This window comes from Podarcis filfolensis (assembly GCF_964270895.1).
Source record: "Podarcis filfolensis genome assembly, chromosome: 13".
In the NCBI taxonomy this organism is placed as follows: Eukaryota; Metazoa; Chordata; class Lepidosauria; order Squamata; family Lacertidae; genus Podarcis; species Podarcis filfolensis.
The window spans coordinates 34,240,265-34,257,648 of record NC_139615.1 but is presented as its reverse complement, the minus strand read 5'-3'; positions in this window follow the sequence as shown (position 1 = coordinate 34,257,648).

Here is a 17,384-nt window from a genome sequence, read left to right as displayed (position 1 = left end):
ACTGTACATTTGCGCAGAGACAGAGAACATGTGGCTCTCCAGATCATTCAAAACTACATATCCCATCATTTCTGACCATTGGCCACAATGGCTGTGGGCTGATGGGAGTTAGGAGTGTGGCAGCGTCTGGAGGGACCACAGATTCCCCATCACTGCATTCACCAACATGGCTCAGCTTCAACTGGCCCTTGTTTTCAAGGAAATAAGTTTTTGTTTTTCCTGAGGTGGAGGAGGAAAAAAGGAACTACCAAGCACATTTGGATTCTCTCCCTGACCCCCAAAGGGGCAAATATACCACAGAAATGTAATTGGTATGGTTTCTGACACAGCACCAACGGTTGTCGTCCTCCGGCAGGCCAAGGCCAATACTGCCATTTGCAAACAAACAAGGTGGGAGGGAGTATTGCATGCAAAGAGCCTCACCCCATAACAGGGATGGTTTATGTGATGGGTGTGTGAGACTTTGGGGCAAGGAGAGGCCTCTGTTCACCCTGTGCAGCTCAGCAGCTAAGAGTCCTCAAACCAGACACTAGACAATGAGCTTAGAAATTGGGCTTTTCGTGAGCAGCTGAAGGAAGCAATGCAGTGGTACCTCGGTTTACGAACTTAATCCGTTCCTGAAGTTCGTTCTTAAACCAAATCCGTTCTTAAACAGAGGCACACTTTCCCTAATGAGGTCTCCTGGCACCGGTGCCCTTCCACCATTCAGCTTCCATTCTTAGACCGAGGTAAAGTTCGCTAACCAGAACACTACTTCCGGTTTTGCGGAGTTCATAAACCGAATAGTTTGTAAACAGGGCTGTTTGTAAACTGAGGTAAAGGTAAAGGCACCCCTGACCATTAGGTCCAGTCGTGACCAACTCTGGGGTTGCAGCGCTCATCTCGCTTTATTGGCCGAGGGTGCTGGCGTACAGCTTCCGGGTCATGTGACCAGCATGACTAAGCCGCTTCTGGCGAACCAGAGCAGCACACGGAAACGCCGTTTACCTTCCTGCCGGAGCAGTACCTGTTTATCTACTTGCACTTTGACGTGCTTTCGAACTGCTAGGTTGGCAGGAGCAGGGACCGAGCAACGGGAGCTCACCCCGTCGTGGAGATTTGAACAGCCGACCTTCTGATCAGCAAGCCCTAGGCTCTGTGGTTTAACCCACAGTGCCACCTGCGTCTGTAAACTGAGGTACCACTGTACTAACCTTAAAAAAACAAAAACAAAAAACTAAAGTGTAGCTTGGTGCATCAGCAGTGGCATAGCGTGGGGGGTGCAGGGGGGGCTGGCCGCACCGGGCGCAACATCTGGGGGTTAGGGTTAGGGGCGCAAATCCACGGGTTAGGGGGTGCAAATTACTTGCCTTGCCCCGGGTGCTGACAACCCACGCTACGCCACTGTGCATCAGACCAAAGGTGAGTCTGTTCCAGGGATGGAAAACCAATAGCCCTTCAGATGTGGCTGGACTCCAGCTCTCATCAGCCCCAGTTGGCAAGGCCTATGGGAGTGGGGAGTCCCAACATCTGGAGGACTATAGGTTCTCCATCCTTTGTGTAGCCCATCACTACAGGCAAGTTTGCATTTAGGTGGGAGGTTACATTCCAAGGCACTGCACGTTTAAGTGAGATCGCATACAGTGGTACCTTGGTTCTCATACTTAATCCGTTCCAGAAGTCCGTTCCAAAACTAAAGTGTTCCAAAACCAAGGCACGCGCTTTCCCATAGAAAGTAATGCAAAATGGATTAATTCATTCCAGACTTTTAGAAACAACTCCTAAAACAGCAATTTAACATGAATTTTACTATCTAACACATAGGTAGGCAAACTAAGGCCCAGGGGCCTTCTAAATCTGGCCAGCAAATGGTCCAGGAATCAGAGTGTTTTTACATGAGTAGAATGTGTGCTTTTTTAAAAAAAAAAATGTATCTCTGGTTTATTTGTGGGGCATAGGAATTCATTCTCTGCTCCAAAAAAAAATATAGTCCAGCCCCCCACAAGGTCTGAGGGACAGTGAACTGGCCCCCTGCTGAAAAAGTTTGCTGACCCCTGATCTAACAAGAGCATTGATCCATAAAATGAAAGCAATAAACAATGTACTGCAGTCACACAATCAACCAATCCGTAGCTGAACTGGGTTCCACAGTCAAAAGAATGAAAAAAAGAGCTGCAAAAACAAAAAAAGCAAAATAAATAGCAAAAACAGACAGACCTCAGTGTAACACTCAAAATGGAAGTGTGGCACTCAAAACGGAGCATGTTCTGCTTCCGAAAAATAGTTCGCAAACCCGAACACTTACTTCTGGGTTTGCAGTGTTTGGGCACCAAGGCGTTTGAGAACCAGGGTACCACTGTCTATTGAAAACACCACTGAAAAAGCCTACAAACACCCTCTAAACCTCTTGAAACCCTTGGGAAACCCTTTTTTAAAAAAACCAAAAATCCATCAAACTCCACAATAGCTCCCTCCAAACCTCCTTGCTCAAACTCCAACTCTCCACAGGCCTCAAAGGTTGGCGCAAGGGCTCCTGGAATCGCACTCACAAGGGCTGGTGGAATTGCCAGATGCTGTTTTTGTGCCATTTTTTTAGCTCTTTTAGGGCCGATATTTACTCCGCATAAATGGGGAGTTACATGTATTTCTCCAACAGAGGCCAGCCAATTGTTTTGGAAGCTCACAAAACACCCTAGTCATAGGTTAGTCAAATCTGAGACCAGGCCTAGTAGCACCAGGCATCCTCAGGCAGCTGACATGGTCCCAGCCCTTTGACTAGGCCCCTCATTAAACAAAGATTAAACAACTCCTAGCAATGGACATTCTCCATCACCACAAGGCCCCAGAAGTTGGCTCAACTTGTGGGACTTTGCAAAGGAAAAACGGCCACCACTGGCAGTAGGTCAGAGGTCTTCTGTTATGTTTTAACAAAGGTCCAGGGCAGAAATGGATAGTGAATGATGCTGTAGAGTACACCTACTAGAGATCCCCAGGAACCCCAGGTGCACAGCACATCGTTGTATGGGGAGGGGGTTTCTTTGTTGCGCTCCCCAGTCCTGGAGCTGGCTCTGATGGAGATAACCATTAATAACCCTGAAGCTTCCTTGTGCAATGTAGGGCCATGGGAAGAATTTAAGATTTTCAGTTTGAAGGGCTGCTTTAAAGGAACTGGGGGTGTCTGAAAGAAGGCGTCTCCAGAACCATCCCTAGAAAAAAGGGATAGGTAGATAAGAGTTTTCAGAGACTCTTTGACTGCTAGTTTAGCAGACGCCAAAGTGGTCGCCAGCAGCTACTAGATGCAACAGCAGGTAAATCCAGAAGAGCAGGTAAGTCTGGTGAGAGAATAAGAGACATTTGCAAGAGTTTAAAAAAAAATAATATGTTGAAATAGTGGAAAAACCTCACTAACGCTCAAGGACCCTTGATGGATTTGCAATAATGAGAAGTTGATGTGAGAGATCACTCTGAAGATCTTTACATTGCAGAGCTAAATGAGCTACCATGTCAAGGGGAATGGTATAAGCCAATCCTTGACCTGACTTTCTACATGCATGGTTTGCTTCTGTGTGTACATATTTGTTTTATTTATGGGGAGCGTTCAGACATAGAAATCGGTGGGTTGAGTACCAGGCTGATAGGCAGCAGGATATCTGAATAATCAGGTCATAGGTTTGGGGCAACTGAGAGAATTGCCACATTCTTCAGCACCTCGGACAGCTCCAAAGTGGCAGAGATGTTGTTTTCGTTGGAAGCACACCTCCACACTGCAAAGCAAAACGTTGCACCCACCAACTCCTCTGGGCTGCCAGCTGCCCTCCATTTTAATTTAAATGGTTTCCAATCCCAGGGTGGAGACTGGTGGTGAGCTCAGCCAATCAGATGCCACCTTTGGTGTTGCACGGCCAATGAGAGAGCCAGAATGATGAGAGGGGCTGCCGGAACCTCAGCTGCCAATCCAGGGGTTCAGTTCCTAGCATGGGCATCACCATTTGTTCTTGTCAGCCCTGTTTGTGGGGCTGGGCAGGTCCCAGACTTGGACCCTATGGTCTGGCCCCAATGGCGCCACTGAGAACAAGTCCCATGTGCAGTTGATAGGTTTGTGCAGAAGGAAACTCAGGTCCTGTCCTTCCCTCCCCTTGATAGCTCTGGATAGGTGGTCTCAGAATGGGAGTCCAGCACTGAGTCTGCTTCCTCGGAGAGTTTGGTGGATACCCACCCCGACACATTAAATTATAAGGTGTGAGGGACAGTAGCAGTATAGGATCGCCGCCTGAGGCTGAGGTCATAGGAGCACAGGAAGATCCCTTACTCTGGATCGCACCATGAGCTCCTCTAGCTCAATATTGTCCACTCTGACTGGCATATTGTCCGTCAACTCCTTTCCAGTGGTGCGGGTGCCTACAGAAATGGGGCCCAAACCCAGCTAATAAGACACCAGGGGGAGCTAACAGCATGCTGAGGAAGTACTTAAGGGGGTATCCTTCGCCACACCAAGCAGAGATTTGAGCATACTCACTATTTCATCACCTTCGACCCTCCTTCAATCTGAAGGTTCCCAGGGTAGTGCATAAAAAGGTAAAGGTAAAGGGACCCCTGACCGTTAGGTCCAGTCGTGACCGACTCTGGGGTTGCGGTGCTCATCTCGCTTTGTTGGCCGAGGGAGCCAGCGTACAGCTTCCGGGTCATGTGGTCAGCATGACTAAGCCACTTCTGGCGAACCAGAGCAGCGCACGGAAATGTCTTTTACCTTCCCGCCGGAGCGGTACCTATTTATCTACTTGTACTTTGACGTGCTTTCGAACTGCTAGGTTGGCAGGAGCAGGGACCGAGCAATGGGAGCTCACCCCGTCGCGGGGATTCAAACCGCCGACCTTCTGATCAGCAAGTCCTAGGCTCTGTGGTTTAACCCACAGCGCCACCCACGTCCCTAGAGGTATACCCGCGTCCACAGAGGTATACTTAGGCTCATTTGCACCCTTGGCAATGAGCTGCTTCAGCGTTCCCTTCCCCCGCCGTCCTTTGCACCCTTGGCAATCGCCAGGTCTGTCACAATTTTTGCACTCCCCTGGGCCTGGGCTCTTGGTGGCGGCCAGCCTGGCCAACCCCTACGTACACCCCTGACCCCACCAACAAGAGCTAGTCAATAGCCTGGCTGCTACATTGGAAATGTGTTTTGGGGTGGGTATATTCTGCCACGCGCCACTGATGCTGTAGTAGCGCATTTGTGGCGGGTTTAATCCAGACATCCTTCCACATTTGGGCTCTGGGCATGCGGTTCCCCATCCCTGCAATAAGGAACTTGAATCCCCAGACCAGGAGACTGTTCCTTCCACTCTCCAGCCTCTGAAATGAAAGTCATTCGATTTCACTGCATGCTTTCCACCAGCATCATTTGCCTTCCCTCGCAGTCTTGTACCTGGCCTACTTTTTTTTATTGAGCTAAGTTGCGCTGGGAAGCTCTGCTGGATCCTAGTTTGGGGTGGTAAATGTAGTAGAGCGATGGTTTGCTCTTTTGGACCTCCCTGGACCGGATTGGAATTCATTGCCATTCACCCCAAACTGACACCTCAGGAAGAGCTGGAAATCCAGATCGGAAAGCAGACAACAGTGTGTGTGTGTGTGTGTGTGTGTGTGTGTGTGCGTGCCTTGTTTATGAAAAGTACTCCAGGCAGAGCGGCAGTGCGGCGCAGTGATTAGAGCATTGGGCTGGGCTGTAATAAACCCTGCTTCCAATTTCTCCTCGCCTTTGAAGCTTCCTGTGGAGCAGGTTGGCCAACTCTTTTCTTCTTGCAGTGCCGCCGTGCCTTTGCGTCAGCCTCCCCCAACTGGTGCCCTCCTCTTTGTTGTTGTCCTACTGTCCTCTGATCATTGGGCCATGCGAGCTGGCACTGATGGGAGCTGGAGATCACGGGGATTGAACACGGGATCTTCTGCATGCAAGGCAACAGCTCTACCACTGAGCTACGTCCCTTCCCCAAAGCTCACTGGGCAATCTTGGGCCAATCACTTGGTCTCGTTCTACCTCCCAGGTTATGGTTACCAGATTTTTTTTTCAATGAATCAGGGGACTCTTTCCGCCCCCCTTTTTTTTTCTTTTTGAAACTGAGTAGCAACAGGGAGTCAGTAGTGTGGATGTAATTCCTAATAAAAATGCTTCTGGTTTTTTAACAAATGTTATTTAAAAAAAAAAAAAATTTCATTATATATCATCTCCAGAAAGCTTTTATTACCTTACAGGTCCACCACATGTGATAAAAGGTACCTTCTTTTTCTTTACATTTCCATCAGGTATTTGTACTTGTCCTATACATTTTTTGCCAGCTTAGTAGGAGTCAGATACCACCGGCACATCGTTTTCATGTAATTCTCTTTCAAAGTACAAATGCTGAGTAAAGATAAAGAACCTACCCATGTGATGCTGACACAAATCCCCACACTAGCACTAAGTGATAGAACAATATCTCCATCTCTTCCCCCCTTTTCTTTCCCCTTTCTCTTCCCCCAACCATAAGATGTCCATGACATTGTGTCTCATACTGAACGTTAGCAAACTGTGAAAAAGACTCTTTGAATCGAAAGTGGAGACTCTCTATGTACTTTCCCTTGTGTATTTGTTTATTTTTCTAACACAAGAAAATCTTCAATTAAAAATGAATTTTAAAAATTGTATCGAGTTGGAAATAATAGTTTGTATAAGTGGGTTGTCTTTGTCCAGGGAGTTTTCTTGGCATGGATACTGGAGTAACTTGCCGGTTCCTGCTCCAGGTGGATCACGTTTGGTCAAAACTCTCCACTATGACTTGTCCATCTTGGGTGGCCCTGCACGGCATAGCTCATAGCTTCTCTGAGTTATTCAAGCCCCTTCGCCACGGCAAGGCAGTGATCCATGATCACTGCAGATGGTGACAGCAGTCACGAAATTAAAAGACGCCTGCTTCTTGGGACAAAAGCAATGACAAACCTAGACAGCATTCTAAAAAGCAGAGACATCACCTTGCCAACAAAGGTCCGTATAGTTAAAGCTATGGTTTTCCCAGTAGTGATGTATGGAAGTGAGAGCTGGACCATAAAGAAGGCTGATCGCCGAAGAATTGATGCTTTTGAATTATGGTGCTGGAGGAGACTTTTGAGAGTCCCATGGACTGCAAGAAGATCAAACCTATCCATTCTGAAGGAAATCAGCCCTGAGTGCTCACTGGAAGGACAGATCCTGAAGCTGAGACTCCAGTACTTTGGCCACCTCATGAGAAGAGAAGACTCCCTGGAAAAGACCCTGATGTTGGGAAAGATGGAGGGCACAAGGAGAAGGGGACAACAGAGGATGAGATGGTTGGACAGTGTTCTCGAAGCTACCAGCATGAGTTTGACCAAACTGCGGGAGGCAGTGGAAGACAGGAGTGGCTGGCGTGCTCTGGTCCATGGGTCACGAAGAGTCAGACACGACTAAACGACTAAACAACACATAAGTGGGTTAGAATTTGGAAAAATAGATAAAAATATAATTGGCAAAACACACACAAACACACACACACACACACACACACAGAGAGAGAGAGAGAGAGAGAGAGAGAGAGAGAGAGAGGTCCTGGGGCTCAAACCAACAAGAAGCCATACTCTCCCTGGCCAGGCAATATTGCATTCCCTTGCCCAGTCCTGTCCCCAGTTGCTCTGAATGCAGGATGAGGCGATGAGTCTATGGAGGGAAAAAAGCCCTTGAGGTCTTGCCAGAAGAAAGGGTGTTTTGACATCAGGAAGGCTGACACCACATAAACAAAGAGCCAAACATCTGGGGGCGGCGAGCGCCTCGTGTTTGTCCTCCTGCACCCTCCCCCTGCGGGGGAGGCCTTTGGGCTGTGACTCACTGCAGAGGCACTCTGTGTCCTTGCCCCATGGAAGCACGGCTGTCGTCTGCTGCGAAAGCTCTCTGCTGCAGCCCAAGGGTTGTTTATGCACTTTGGAGCTGGCTTGGGCAGGGACAAGGGAATGGGAATGGATGGGGGAAGGGCAGGACAGTGGTGACTGGGCAGGACATCCTTGCAGAGGTGTGGGCCTCAGCAGGTGCCCAGCTGTGCCACCCCTGGGAACAGCTGTAAACCTCCTGGAAACAGAACTATTCAGCTGGAGAAAAACAGCTGGAGACCACTTTGAGCCCTAGAGATACACCAGAAGAATGAATGAATGAATGAATGAATGAATGGAAGTGACCTCAAAGATCCTCTTGTCCAATGCAGAAAATCTACAATGGTACCTTGGTTCTCAAACTTAATCTGTTCCGGATGTCCGTTCCAAAACCAAAGCGTTCCAAAACCAAGGCACACTTTCCCATAGAAAGTAATGAATCCATTTTAAAAACAACCCCTAAGACATCACCTTGCCAACAAAGGTCCATATAGTAAAAGCTATGGTTTTCCCAGTAGTGATGTATGGAAGTGAGAGCTGGACCATAAAGAAGGCTGATCACCGAAGAATTGATGCTTTTGAATTATGGTGCTGGAGGAGACTCTTGAGAGTCCCATGGTCTGCAAGAAGATCAAACCTATCCACTCTGAAAGAAATCAGCCCTGAGTGCTCACTGGAAGGACAGATCGGGAAGCTGAGGCTCCAATACTTTGGCCACCTCATGAGAAGAGAAGACTCCCTGGAAAAGACCCTGATGCTGGGAAAGATGGAGGACACAAGGAGAAGGGGAGGACAGAGGACGAGATGGCTGGACAGTGTTCTCAAAGCTACGAACATGAGTTTGACCAAACTGCGGGAGGCAGTGAAAGACAGGAGTGCCTGGCGTGCTCTGGTCCATGGGGTCACGAAGAGTAGAGTCGGGCACGACTAAACGACTAAACAACAACAACAAAACAGCAGTTTAACACGGATTTTGCTATCTGTCGAGACCATTGAGCCACACCCTTTGAGAACCACTGGGTTAAAAGAAGGGCAGAGGCCTTGAAGTTGCCTATCTACAGTTTGCAACAAGAGAGCAGACTGAGCAAGTGTTCAGGTCACCTCCCCTCTGCCCTCCCCGGTGTGCAGAGATGTGCTATATTTCAATGACAGTGGTTAATTTCTAAATTTGCATCGACGCTTTAAAAATAGCATGTGAGCATTCAGTGCAAAGCTGCTGCCATATGTGTGTTGCGTTCTCTCTTTGGGGACAGTGCCTTAAGCGACCAACCTAGGAAGAGTATTGGTGGAACCCAGCAATGTAGGGGGAAAGTGTCAATTCCTGCAAAATAATACTGGTCCCCTTTCACTCCTAACTCGAAGGAAGTGTCCACACAAGGCTTTCGCCATAGCGCACGTCTCCCTCCTGCGTAGATGCATTTCTAATGTCGCCCAAAGTTGCATCTCCTGCTCTGGCTAACTTACCAGTTTTACCAAGCCAGCTGGCGTGATGCTGCCTGTCAGTGTTGCAATTCTCCCGCTCTGTGTACCGAATTGCAAAAACTGCAGTGGTGCACACATGCTGAGTGCGCCTGTTTTCCTCTCCCTGATATTGCAGGGCATATGCGTTTAGGGGTGAAGCTGAATGGACGTTGGAAGGTTCAGGACAGACCAAAGAAAGCCCTTCGAACAGCGTATAGTTCAACTATGGAACTCCCTGCCCAACCTCCAAGACTTTAAAAGAGGATTAGACAAAATGTGTCAAGTAAACGTTGGAAGTGTAAGCATACTGAAGGGTCTTTTTTATATATATACTTGCTGGACATGTAAAAAAGCTAAAGGCTTTGGGGAAATTATACATAATGAATTGAGGGAAATGTTCAAAAAGTCCTGAAGCTTTCAATAAATTTGTGTATGTTTATTCAAAACCTGCCAAGGAGTCCAATTCGTTTTGTTGTCTTTTTAAGTAATTTGTGAAAAGTTTATTGATTGATAACATGGTAGACAGATAATGTGATGATTTGTATAATTTTATAACATGCAGAGAACAATATGGGTTGAGAAACCAGAGAGAGGAGCTGAGGGAAGTCTCGGGGGGGGGGGAGGATTTGAGGAGGGGTCGGTGTTTGTCTGCAGACAGCTTTCTGGGTCATGTGGCCAGCATGACTAAACCACTTCTGGCACAACAGAGCACCGTGAGGGAAACCAGAGCTCATGGAAACGCCGTTTACCTTCCTGCTGGAGCGGTACCTATTTATCTACTTGCACTGGCATGCTTTTGAACTGCTAGGTTGGCAGGAGCTGGGACAGAGCAACGGGAGCTTCAAACATTAACAGACTGTGCAGAAATGGCAAAACTGAAGGCAAAAATAAGATGCAAAAGAGATGAACAGTTTGTGGAAGAGTGGAGACCCTTTTCAGCATACCTGAAGAACTGTTATAGTAAAATGAACATGCAGGCAGGGTTTGAATGATGAGCAGCGGGATGAAAACAATGTTAAGTGACATGAAGGATAATTGTATTGGGTTAAAGTATGTCATATAAAGCAGTAGTAGGAATAAAAACATCAAGGAAGTGAGGGTGGGAAGTCAACATTTAAGGGGGGGAAACCATATTGAAATATAAGTACATCTGTTAAACCTGTGCAAAACAATTAAAGAATTATGTCTTTAAAAAGAGAGGATTAGTTAAATTCATGGAGGAGAGGGTTATTAATGGCGACTAGCCACAATGGCCTCCACAGTCAAATACCCGTTACAGTGGTACCTCGGGTTAAGAACTTAATTTGTTCCGGAGGTCCGTTCTTAACCTGAAACTGTTCTTAACCTGAGGTAGCACTTTAGCTAATGGGGCCTCCAGATGCCGCCGCACCGCCACCACATGATTTCTGTTCTCATCCTGAGGTAAAGTTCTTAACCCGAAGTACTATTTCTGGGTTAGGGGAGTCTGTAACCTGAAGCGTCTGTAACCCGAGGTACCACTGTAGTGGAAACCACGGGAAGAGAGAGCACTCTTGCATTTGAATCCTGCTTGTGGACTTTCCACAGGCACCTGGGTTGCTACTGTGAGAACATGATGCCGGACTACATGGGCCATTGGCTTGGCCCAGCAAGCTCTTGTTATGCTCAGGGTTTATGTGCCTGCCTGCTAGGGAATGGGAAGAAATTCAACTCCGTTCACATTTAAAAGCAAACCTACTTAATTCGCACTTTCAGAAACGATTCTCAAACAGAAAGACAGCCAGCCTTCAAAATTCACGCCTCTCTGGATTTCGCAATGCAGCTCTCCAACCAAATAAATGTGTTCAGAAAACGCAGTGGCTCCGCTCACAGACCACTTGAAATTGCCTTGGCAAACCATGTCATTTATTCTTCTGTCAGTTGTAAGCAATTGTAATGCAGTTTGCTAGCTGCTGTATGATTTTTACTACAGTGGTAAAGGTAAAGGGTAAAGGGACCCCTGACCATTAGGTCTAGTTGTGACCGACTCTGGGGTTGCGGTGCTCATCTCACTTTATTGGCTGAGGGAGCTGGCGTGCAGCTTCCGGGGCATGTGGCCAGCATGACTAAGCCACTACTGGCAAACTAGAGCAGCACATGGAAACACTGTTTACCTTCCCGCTGGAGTGGTAATCTACTTGCACTTTGATGTGCTTTCAAACTGCTAGGTGGGCAGGAGCAGGGACCGAGCAATGGGAGCTCACCCTGTCGCGGGGATTCGAACCGCCAACCTTCTGATCGGCAAGTCCTAGGCTCTGTGGTTTAACCCACAGCACCACCCACGTCTCAGGTTAAGAACTTAATTTGTTCTGGAGGTCCGTTCTTAACCTGAAACTGTTCTTCACCTGAGGTACCACTTTAGCTAATGGGGCCTCCCGCTGCCACCACGCCACCGCTGTGCGATTTCTGTTCTCATCCTGAAGCAAAGTTCTTAACCCGAGGTTCTATTTCTGGGTTAGCAGAGTCTGTAACCTGAAGCATCTGTAACCTGAAGCGTCTGTAACCCGAGGTACCACTGTGTCTCTATGCTGCACTTTGGGCTGCCCATGCGAGGGAGCAGCCAGCTCCCTCCTGCCCAACCACAGCTCTGCTGCTGGGTCAGGTCTGACCTGGGAAGGGGAGAGAAGAAGAATAGTTGTGACAGCATTGCCACCCCTCTCCTCAAACAGGCTCTCGGCACATCCTATGCGCTCCAGCCGGGTGGTGGGAGCGTATGCTCTGTCGCTGCACATGCTGACATCAGGTGCTCACGCCCCATGGTGTGCGTGGCCCCAGTGCAAAAAATTGTGGGTGCCCCTTCATGGAGAATGTTGTGGGGGCCCACACACACCCAGCACCTATGCTTCTTATGTACAATTTTTGGAATAGAATGTCTTAAACTACTAAAGAGTTAATCCAAGGAGTAACTCCACACACACACACACACACACACACACACACACACACACACGGTTCCACAGAGCTTTCTCCTCTCAGGGCTGCGTGCAAACAGGATCCTTCTGCCGGCGGGTGGGCAGACAATGTGGAGACAGCAGCATATTTTACTACAACGAGGCTGCCAACTGAAGAATATATGAGAGAGAGAGAGGGAGAGAGAGAGAGAGAACAAGAATCAGGGAGTTGACTGACATGTTTAAGTCCATGCTGGGAGTTCGTTTAAAAGCAGACACACATGCACTGCACACCTCTGGTTGTTGCTAAAGATGCTTTGAAGAAGAAGGGCCACAGCCATGGCTGGCCCTACGATGAGGCAAAGTGAGGCAGCTGCCTCCAGCGGCCAACGCGGAGGTGCAGGGAGGGCACAGAGCTGTGAGTGCCGTGTGGCCTGCTGTGTAGCCCTCAACAGCAGTGGAAGACGCTGTCCTTTCGCCAGTATTGAAGTAAGATTGAACCACCAGTCCAATTGGCTTCTGTATGTGACTTGGGGGAGGGTGCCATCTTGTCCTTCGCCTCAGGCAGCAAAATGTCTTGAGCCAGCTTTGGTTGCGGATCAGTGGTAGAGCACCTGCCAGAGCTACTGCCAGCCAGTGTAGACAGTACTGAGCTCAATGGATCAACTGCTTGACTCAGCATCAAGCAAACTGAATACTCAATCATCCAGTTTAAAAGTAAGCAGAATATCTCTGTATGGGTTTTTGGGTGGGGGCAGTGGTGGTGACTTGTATCTTCTTCTTCTTCTTCTTCTTCTTCTTCTTCTTCTTCTTCTTCTTCGTCTTCGTCTTCGTCTTCGTCTTCTGTGATTGAGAGGACAGATTCTGCACATGCTCAGAAGCTATGTCATTATCATTACTTCACACCTGACCTTTTGTGGTGTGCAGAAAACAGGTTGCAGGCTGTCTAACTCTTCAGCCCCCATCCCCCGTCCCCCCCAAAAATGACCCTGCCTCTCTGCTTTGCATTTCTTGGCCGGCTCCCAATATTTTGCAGGATTCAGTTTGAGTTATTCCTCCATAGAAATCTCTAGATCTCAGGTTCCTCCTGCTCGTCTGCTTTCCTCCACCCATTCGTGTCTCCTTCCTTGTCAGATGCTTCCTCCATTTCTCACTTTCGTTTGTTTCATTTGCATTTTTTTAAAAAAACAACAACACACAATTGAACAAACTCGGAGTGGCCTTCCTCCATCTAGTTCAGCCTTTGCCAACCTGGTGCCCTCCAGATGTTTCGGAACGCAACTCATCGTCAGCCCAGCCAGAGGCAGGTAAGGCCAAGTAATTCTAGAACCATCTTCCCCAACTTGTAGACCAAATGTTGTTGGGTTGTAGTTCCCATTATTCCATCCTACACCATCCACCGGAGTCTGGCAATCTCTGGAGAGCACCAGGTAGGCTGATGTGGTTGCTTGGCATTTATTTATTTGTTTATTTTCTAACACAGCTATCCCACCCTTCATTGGCCAATAGGCAGATGCTGTATCTGTAGTGATCACAGGCAGGCATGCAAGCCCCGAAAATAATTAATGACTCTCCGGCAGTTTTATGTTACGTTTATTTACAAAAACACATCCGGAGCACGGCTTCTCGCCTGCTCGCATTGATGGGAGTTGGTCAGTCTGAATCTCTCCCCTTTCACAGCAGGAAATATGCCAAATACCTGCCCTTCCCATCTTGTCCTTCCGTTGCCCTCTGACTTTATCCAGTCTCCAAAAACGGGGACTGAGAGGCTGGCTTTCCCCCTCCCCACTTCTACTCGACACATTCTCAGTCCTCTGCTTTTCTGCTGATTGCCTAGCAATGCTCTGGCTGCCTCCTAACTCTCCCGCTTCTTGAGAGCTAACAGTGTCTTCTTCAGGAAGTGGGAGTCAAACTACCCCTTCCCGGCCAGCTTTCATCTGCAAAGTTGGCCTCTCTCTCACTTGACTCAATTTCAGAGTCTGACTCTTCCCCCGTGCTGGGTGAGCCATGTTCCTGACAGTATCTCTATCCTGGCCTTTTAATGCTGCAGACCAGGAGTGTGGAGTAGTGGTTCGAAGGTTGGACTAAGACCTGGGAGACCACGGTTCAAATCCCCGCTAGGCCATGGAACACAGTGGGTGACCTTGGGCCAGTCGCATTCTCTCAGCAAGGCAGTGGAGATTTAGGACCAGAGTTTCCCTTCTCCTAGATGGGCTACCTTCCCAGGTGGATGAGTCCCATCAGCCCCTTACTTTCCTCTACAGCACATGCAGAAACCACCTTCTTGACTATTGGACCCATCATTGGCCTCTTCCACTCAATCCACCGGAGTCTGTCTTTGCATGCAGGGGAAATCCCTAACTCACCAAGGGTTTGAAACCCATCAGCTACCCTCAACCTGGTTTTGTTGGTAAGTCGAAGCCATTTCCCGGGATGTGGCCATTGTCTCATGCTGGCAGCTTCTAGGAGCCACAGGTGAGAGCTGAGAGCAGGGTGAGGACCAAAGGTGTGTAAACTACCTCAGAAGGAGCATGGCATGTGCCCCACCAGAGTTACTTCCCCTCCCCTGACACCTCATACAAACAACAAATATCTGGTTCCCCATCCGTGACATAGATAATGCTGAACTAGCTATACCAATGGTCTGATTTGGTACAAGGGACGCGGGTGGCGCTGTGGGTTAAACCACAGAGCCTAGGACTTGCCGATCAGAAGGTTGGCGGTTCAAATCCCCGTGATGGGGTGAGCTCCCGTTGCTCAGTCCCTGCTCCTGCCAACCTAGCAGTTCGAAAGCACGTTAAAGTGCAAGTAGATAAATAGGTACCGCTGCGGTGGGAAGGTAAACGGCATTTCCATGCACTGCTCTGGTTCACCAGAAGCAGCTTAGTCATGCTGGCCACAGGACCCGGAAGCTGTACGCCGGCTCCCTCAGCCAATAAAGCGAGATGAGCGCCGCAACCCCAGAGTCGGTCACGACTGCACCTAATGGTCAGGGGTCCCTTTACCTTTAAGCTTTCTATCTTTCGCGCAGGAATTACAAACTGCCACATGTTTTGAGAGCTCAGAGAACACAGATCATATCAGCTGCATAAGCAGATCATTCCAAGCCAACACGAAACAGAAGGCCCCAGAGCCTTGGGTTTGAGTGACTCAAAGGTGGGCCTGTCGGGTCCCTAATCCGCTTTGCCGTTTCTCCTCCCTCCCACTGGTGTCCCCAATGTCCTGCCATGACAGGAAGCTGCTATGACAAGGGAAGAGAGGCATTCTGCCCAGGGGTGACAGCCCAAGCTCACCTCGCCCTCAGAAGAGCCACGTGCCAAACAGAAGTTGCCCAACTTGTTTCGCTGACGAGGCCGAACGGTGACTTGTTACCAAACCGGTGGGACAGAGTGGGTGGCGGCTACAGCCCAGAGAGGGAGAGAGAGAGAGAGACAGTGAGACAACCAGGGTGCGGTTAGCAAAATCCGGGACATCCCCTCCCAGTTGTCCTTGCTTTGTGGGTGTGTTGCTTGCCGGCATGGAAGAACTCTCCCCCTAACTCTGAAATATTTAATAGGCACAGTAAAGGAAGAGGCTGACTCTAGAGTCCTGGAGGAGCTTTGGAAATTAACACATTCTTTTTTTGTCGCCGTTCCTCTTCAGGACGGAACCCAAATAGTAAACCGAATTGGCAGGTGTCCAAATTACAGCTGACTTAGACTGCAGTCACTTGCCTGGGAGTAGGGAATGGCGAATCTGTCAGTTTTCGTTTTCTCTGCTTCTCATTTTTTCATTATAAGTACAGTTCTCCATATTTTCAAGCATTATCTTTTTAAAAAAAGTCCCTGTGAGAATTAAATCAGCATTTCAATGTCGAATTTCTCCTAATGCATGCAGTGCAGTATGCAATTTTGCCTAATATACACATTTTTTGCCAGACATTCCCCTAGAATATCACATGTTTTATTCATGCTATTTTAGCTTATATGTGTATTTGTAATAGAGCCCCAAAGGCCCACCAGCTGGTGCAAAATAGAAGAAGACAGACATAGCAGGCTTACAAATAGTGCTGAGTGACTCTTTAAATTTCAGTTTCTCTCTGTTTCTTATATTTCCTATCCTAAATCCCATTCTCCCCATTTCCATATCAGTGTGTGGTTTGCACTTGAAAAGGAAAGGAAAGGAAAAGGAAAGGGGGAGAAGAAAAAAAGAAAGAAAAGGCATTTTGAAAAATTCATCAGCATCTTATTACAAAATTCTCCTAATGTTCACATTTTTATACACTTTTTTTTGTAGAGCATGTACTACCAAAATAATGCATTTTGTATGATATTTTCACTAACAGACACATTTTTAATGGGCACTTTACCCCAGTATTTGCATTTTAATACATGTTACTTGACTGGATAAGAGCATTGCAAAATTCGGAGAAGTGTGAATTTTGAAGGATGACTTTTTTTCCAGAAATAATAATAATAATAATAATAATAATAATAATAATAATAATAATTACCATGCCAATCTGGCTGGGTTTCCTCAGCCGCTCTGGGCAGCTTCCAGCAAAATATAAAAAATAACAAAATGTCAAGCATTAAGAACTTCCTGATACAGGGCTGCCTGTCTTCTAAAAGTTGTGTAGTTCTTTATGTCCTTGACATCTGACAGGAGGGTGTTACACAGGGAGGGTGCCACAGCCGAAAAGGCCCTCTGCCTGGTTCCCTGTAACTTCATTTCCCACAATGAGGGAACCATTAGAAGGCCCTCAAAGCTGGACCGCCTACTGTTTCAGAAAGTGTGGACAAAATTGCCTTTAAATACGAACAGAATCAAATTTCTCCTCCACCCCTACTTTCAATTAACTGTGCTCCTAGCCTCCAGCCTGGATCAGTGACTGAGGAGGGGGCAACAGGTTAGAAGGACGGTTTCTGACTGTCATGTAGGGCGATAACCCTCAATAATGGGAGCCTACAGTCCTACGGGGCAGGGGAGTGTCTGCACCACCCCAAGTGAGAGATGGGGTGAGTGCTTAGATGTGTGAAGCTTGAGTCTTGGGTCCAAACGACAGGTGCATTGTCTGGAAAATGGTGATTTTTAAAACACCAAAAAACCCTGCTTTTTAGTTTCTGTGTTAGGCATTTCTCTCTCCCCTGTTGAGTT